General features: G+C 48.4%; 1 long non-coding RNA gene across 1 annotated transcript; it reads left to right on the top strand.

Moving 5' to 3' along the window:
• The first annotated feature begins 5,939 nt into the window (after positions 1-5,939).
• LOC306641121 lies at positions 5,940-6,641 on the top strand. The gene is made up of 2 exons (XR_013758036.1): positions 5,940-6,250; positions 6,424-6,641. It is a non-coding gene; the product is annotated as an uncharacterized lncRNA (long non-coding RNA).
• Positions 6,642-6,867: the final 226 nt, after the last annotated feature.

Below are 6,867 nucleotides of genomic sequence, written 5' to 3'. Positions count from 1 at the left end.
GGCAGAGGGGAACAGCCACATGGGGGGATTTGAAGGGTTTTTCATCAAATATGGGTTTTCTGATTCCAGTTATTCCAAGGTTTAACTTCCCTATCCACAAGCATCTTCTGGTAGCAATTAATATAGACTTGGCTTCGTAAAAAGTGCACGCCCATCGACAAAACAGGATTTATTTCCAGGACAGATCTAGAGAAAGAAGATGTCATACTATTCACCAATGTAGTGATACTTGAGACTTCCTCACATTGCACTTAGACTTAATGAAGTCCACACCCATTTTGCACAGATTCAGCAAATATTTAATTGGAGTGAGGCACTCAGCACTGCCAGCTGTGACACTCAGGTCAGCTTTATTACAGTGACAGCAAGGTCTCCTGAGGTCATCCTTGTCCTATACATTTAAAGGGAAAACATGACACTCGGCGAAGACAAGCGAGCTGTCCAGGTTAGCTCAGGTTATTCTGATGAGGGAGCACAGGTCTTCGTCCGTGGCTCTTTCTGCCAGCCCAGAGCTGCTGCTCTTGAACTTGCACACTTAAAACTCTCCAGAGCGGGCAGATTGCCTGCACTAGCTTTCCTCCTTTTTCCCCCTCCTTGGTTGCTGGGGCCTGTCAGTGACAGCTGCTTCTTGCTTGTCCTGCGGAAGGAGCCAGAGCCCCAGAGGCTGTGGACGGAGTGCTACTTGGAATCTGGTTGCAGCACTGAGTACCACTCAGCTGGTCCTTCATCACAGAAAGTGAGGGACCCTCAGGGGTGGCAGTACACCTTGCCTGGGGCCAGGCTGATATCAGCCAGTCGGGTATTTGTGAGCACAGCTACACCGATCTTATTTTAGTTGAACTAGTGCCTTCTCTTGGTAAACAGTGGCTGCCCTGAACCCCCCAGTGACCCCTGGCCCCACGCCCGATTCTCCCCGCTCCTTGATGTGCCAGTTTTAAGGCTTTGGCCATTACCCTGCCTTGGGTGAGTGCTTTTAATGCTTTTGGCTAATGACTGAGTTCTACAGAGAACTCATCGCACCTGCAGGCCACCCCAGGGAGGTGGAATAAGAGGACCAACTTGCCAATCATATGGGTTAAACGGCCGCTGAAGGCGGGAAGAGATTAAGAGCAGTGGAGTGGAAATATGGTTGAAATTTCTGTGCACCTGGCCTTGGTGATCATTGCCACCATTCCTCATCCTTGATCCAAAGAGAAGGGGAGAGGAGAAAGGAGAAGGAGGCGCCCAGGAGAAGGGAGACAGCCTCTGGCCAAGGGGAGTTCCATAATTATTTGTGACTGGATCAATAAATGACAAGTAGAGGTACAGCTTCAAGGTGTTTGTTTTTGTGACGATTAAATAAGAATCAACCAATGTGGCACATGTAGAGCAGCCGCTCTGGGTCAGGTCTGAGCTGGGCACGAAGTGACTCAAACATGGTCTTACCAACCAGGGACTGCATCGACTCAGAGGGGAAACGGGTGGGAAAGGAGGAACATCTGCAGCAAGGCGTTGATGGGCCACGGAAAGGTCTGGAATTAACAGCGCTGCCATGACAACGGTGTCCGCAGAAGTACAACCACCAAGCTCTGCAGACTGGGCGCCGCCGGCCCGCCCACCGGCCCTTCTTGCTGCCCCGCCCACCGCCCCGCCCCGCGGAGCGCAGCCCCGCCCCGCTGCTGCGCGGCTTGGAGAATTAGGGGCGTCTGGCAGGTGCAGCCGGCGCTGGGTGCTCAGAGCAGAGCGGAGTCGCGGGTGTGGCGGTTAAAGGCTCTGCCGCCTCCTGGAATTCTTCCTGGTTATCCCGGGGCTTGCGATGTGTAAGGGACTCCTAAGGCGCCAGGGAACCCACGCGAGCAGAGCAGCCGCCAGCCCGGGTGCCGCGCCTTGCTGTGCGCGTGCCCCTGGCGCTCGGGAGCGCTGCCCCGCTGCCCAGCACGCGGCACCGGCTCTGCGTGTCCCCAGCTCCTGTCCCCCGTGAACGCCCCTCGTCCGCCCAGGCTCTGTCCACGGTGCTCCGTGTGTGTGACACGCGAGGTGTGCCCACGGGAACGCGTCCACCCCGCGGGGAGCCCGGGCAGCCCTCCTTCGGCACGTACCCCGGGCGTGACCCACCACCCACGCTGACACAGGAGAGCGGGGCAGAACTGCGCCCTTCACGTTGTCCTTTGTAAGGAGCGAGTCCTTCCTCGTCGTCAGTGAGCCAGAGCCCGGGTTGGGAGACTGCCTGCGTGACCCAAAGTGGAACAGAGACGGTTGTGCCACCTCACCGCTAGCACCCATGAGCTGGGAAGTACGAGATGAGTACTTAACACTGGGATTGCGGAATGCAGGTTGAATGCATAATGCAGTTTATTGTAATGATTAAATGTTCAGAATTTTCTTTGCTTACAATAATTGCTTCTATAAAGCTTTAAAAAACTTTTTAAGACGGTCAATTTTACCATCTTACACCTTCTGACGTGCCTAGCTCTGTGGCGTCGAGAACATTCACGTTACTGTGCAGCCATCACTACCGTCCATATCCAGAACTCTTTCATCTTGCAAAACTGAATTTCTCCGGTTAAGTGTTAACTCCCCAATCTCCCTCGCTCGGCCGCTGGCATCACAGTTGCGCGTGCCTTGTAGGAGCGACTCACACACGCTTGTCTTCCTGTGACTGGCTTATTTCCTTACATGATGTCCTCAAGATCCATCAGGGTCGCAGTGTGTCAGAATTCCTCCCCTTCTTTAGGGCTGGATAATATTCCATCGTATATATGTTCCACGTTTTGCTTAGCCATTCACAAGCATCCATGGACACTCAAGTTGCTTCCGCTCCTAGGCTATTGTGACAATGCTGCTGGGAACCTGGGTAGCAAACATGAGTTGCTGTTTTCCATGTTTTTTGGTTTGTACAGCGAAGTAGACTTGGTGGATCATACGGCAGTTCTATTTTTAACTTTTTGAGGAACCAGCATTCAGTTTCCATAATGGCTATACCTGCTTCCACTCCTGCCAACGGGCAAAGGGTTTCAGTTTCTCCTCACCTTCACCAGCACTTGTTATTATTTTTTACAGTGCCCACCTAACGGATGTCAAGTGCCATTCCATGATGCTGTTATGCTTTCTACTAATAGTTTGAAAGGAAATTAGTTTTGAAGGGAAAAAAATGCCTTAATGTCTTACTGGTTTCTGATAATTCTGCACTGGGTCTTGGAAATCATGGAGCCAGCTCTGCTGATGGGCAGGTGGGGATAACATGTCAAGGGCTTTGGCGGACCCAGGTTGATGAGGCTTCTCTCTAAGGAGGTCCTGGTCACCTCTTTCCTATCTATGCTGACTGGACATTGAAAAACAGACTCAGTGAAAGTTTGGGGATTTATTTAAAGGGGAACTGACCTGGTGGCTGCTTTCTGAGTTTCAGCTTCACCTCGTCACACACCAACTGTGCAAGTGCCAGGCAAACTGTCAAACCTCTTTTGAGCCTTGATTGCAGTGGGTGGTGGGTCTGGTGTCCAGGTAGGGAGGTGGGACAGGTCCCAGGGTGGGCCAGTATTATCTTGGAAGGCACTGGCCTTATTTGAAGCCACAGCGTGGCTTTAAAGCTTGCAGGGGAAACAGGACTTTGCCTTTCAACGCGGGGACTTCACTTCCGCAGACCAGAGGGCTCTGGGAAACCTGAGGACTCAGGGTTCTCAAGTGTACCTACCAGACACCCCCATCCCATCTCCAGGTGCTATTCCCTCCTGACCAGGGCCTGGAATTTGGCCGAGGAGACCTGCTGAGGCTGAGAGTCATCCTTTTTCCAACGTCAGCTGCCGTACACTCAAGCCTGGGTCTGACCTTCAGCTCTCTCTGTCCTCCAGCCTCAGGAAATGAAGGTCTCTTTAAATACTTCCAGTGATTTTTTTCTAATTCTCACGTTTTTCTTTAAATTCCTGGCAATTGCTTGCACCTGTCACTTTCCGTTTTCAAAGCTCTGGTGTTCGGCAGCAGCCGTCTTCTTCCAAATCCGTACAATTACTGTGTCTCCTGTTCCTTCCAAACGCACGCCACGCTGCTTACTCTGTGCATCCCCTCCCCTTGGTCCCTCCCACTTCACTGGAAGTGAACATTTTACCAACTGCACTGTTACTGTGTGTCGGAGACCAGTGGTATCAGCACCACCAGTGTCATCTTTCATGTTGCTGTGACCACAACACCTGACAAGAACAATTTAGAGGAGGATGAGCTTATTTGGGGCTCACAGACTCAATGGTCTCAGTCCATAGATGGCTGACTCCATGGCTCTAGGCCCCAGATAAGGGGGCACATCATGGGGGACGGGCCAATGGAGAAGAGCTGCTCAGCTTGCAGTGGATCAGGAAGAAGGGCAGGAAGGGGCCTCAGGGAAGATACACCATTCTAAGACAGTCCCCCTGAGTGGCCCACCTCCTCCAGCCACACCCTCCTGCCTACAGTTACCACCTGATCAGTCCATTCAAACTAGGAGGGACCAAGCAGCTTACACCTCTCACAATCGAATCATCTCACCTCTGAACATCCCTGATTAACAGGGACTTCTGTGGGGGAACTTCATGTTCAAATGTCCTGTGATTCAATCCTGACAACCCTCTCATCAGAGGGCGATCGATTCCAGCATCCCTGTCTTAGAATTGGTTTTCTAGGACCAACCACCTCTGGTAACAACCATGCTGAGTTCCTCAGGAACAGTCTGATACAGTGATATAGAGGTGTGTGATTTGTTGGGGGCGGTGCTCAACATCTCTAAGGAATGAAGGAATGCAGGACACAGAGGGAAATAGCCAAGAAAGGATGTGGTTGTCTAGGTAGTCCAGGGGTGGGTGTGGCCTCTGATGCTTGTATGATGAGTTATCCCACCTTGAGACCAGGGGCTCCATCTTTTGGGCCCCAGGATTGGCCAGTCTTTGGCTCCAGGGTCCCTCAGGGGATGGATAGAGTTCCTAGGTGAATGTTCCCTTTGGCTGAGAGCACTTCTCAGAGAAGGAGGCAACTGCAAGCCATTAGCAACATCTAGAAGACCTGAGGATGGTGTCTGGGCATCAGATGTGCTTCTCTTAATTTACTTTATTTTTCTATTTTCTGATTCTTTGTACACAAATGGGGTACAACTTTTCATTTCTCTGGTTGTATCAGAGGCCCTTCTGACCCTGCTTTTGGAATATGACCAGCATGGACTACAGTAGATCACTGGGTGCCACATCTATCTCCTGCCACTCCGACACCTGACACGGTTCTGTTGAAAGATCATCCTCCCTCTTGGGGGCCATCGGCGTGGCATGTCTCCATGGCAGTTGCTTTTAATACTAATAATCAATATATCCTTAGATTCAGATTACAGAGAATACTGGGGAGATTCCATGGTGCTGGGACACAAAATAACATACAATAAAGCTTAATATTAATACTTAGATGAAATCATAAATAAGCAATTATGATTCGCTCAAATTTGTAAGGAGCCTGTGATTTCTTTGAGTATACAAATTCTCTAAAAGTTATATACAGGTATATGAGAGTGTATTCCTCTGAGCTTTGATGTGGTGTTTGATCCTCATTAGTGTTTAAGTTTAAGGATATTTTTCCCACTGAATAAAAAATAAATAGATTGATCATAAGTACAATTCTTCCTATATCTAGTTCTTTAAAGATCAAAATAGAGAAAAAAAAGAAAAAAAAAGATCAAAATAGAATTTTAGTCCGCCATTGAGTACATGAAATAGAATAAATATTAACTATAAGCTGATTCCTCTATTCTCTGTTAGTAATAACAAAAACTTTCCACTGTTAATAACTAACATTAGAGTTCTTGGAAAGGGTAACTTCTATAGAAACTTAATGACGTATTCTTTCAGGGAAATCAAAACTAAATGGAGCACAGTGCCCTCTACCTTGCTGGGAACTGGTTTTTTTTTTTTTTTTTTTTTAATTTCAGCTATCATATAGTAAGAACATGTTTCTCAAATAAGATCATTAATTATACTCTTAAATATTTTTACTTAATATTTCCTTGTATTAACCATGAAATGATGTAATCAATACCAAAGAAAAAATATACAAAAAGATTCTGTGAACAATAAAGATTCAGCCTCAGCCTCAGAACACTTGGTGGCTCTGTCTGCTGTTTCTCCACCGCGTCGAGCCTCCCATCCAACTAGGACCCCCAACACCTGCTAGGGTTAGACCCCGGCAACTGGGATTCCTTCCCTTTGGTTTCTAGTTGGGCTTAAAATGGGGAGTCCTAGAATCAGGTCACCAGAGGACAGAACCGGTCAGGAGTCTGTTTCCTGCCCCCAGGTCTTTTCCTTCCCACATCCCTTCAGGCCCCAGAGCCATACTGTTTCTTGTGGTTTAGGTCCTACCCACATCTTTATTAAGCTTTTTGGATTATTTGAGTGAGCTGTGACCTAATACAGCAAGCTGGTAAAAACAGATGGGACCAAGAAGACAGGAAGTTTAGTTTTTACTGCAAGGGCAATGCGAATGCATCATAGGGTTTTAAGAATGAAATGATCTGATTGTTTTGATCACTCAGTTTCTCTCTTGGCTGACTGTACTGTGTCAATTTCCCAGTAATTTTTCATTGAGGAAAGAGACAGAATGTTATATTTTCTGAACCCTCATATTTTTAAGAACACTGTGGTTCTCATGGGTGAGTGATAGCTGGTTGGGTGTGAAATTCTTTAGTCTTATTTACATCTCCCATTTTCTAGATGCTGCTTAGTGTTCTGTAGTCTGGTGATGGAGAAGACTGTCAGTCTTCGAGCTTTTGCTGCCTTGGAGGTAACCAGGCTCAGTGCTTTCAGGACACTCCCCTTGGTGCTGGGGATGGGACGCCAGGCCCCAGGCCATCATTCTCTGGTTGTATGCGATGCAGTCACACCATTC

Source organism: Sciurus vulgaris (genome assembly GCF_902686455.1).
Source record: "Sciurus vulgaris genome assembly, chromosome: 12".
NCBI lineage: Eukaryota > Metazoa > Chordata > Mammalia > Rodentia > Sciuridae > Sciurus > Sciurus vulgaris.
Note: the sequence above shows the minus strand (reverse complement) of the source record. Positions and strands in the feature narration are given on the sequence as shown.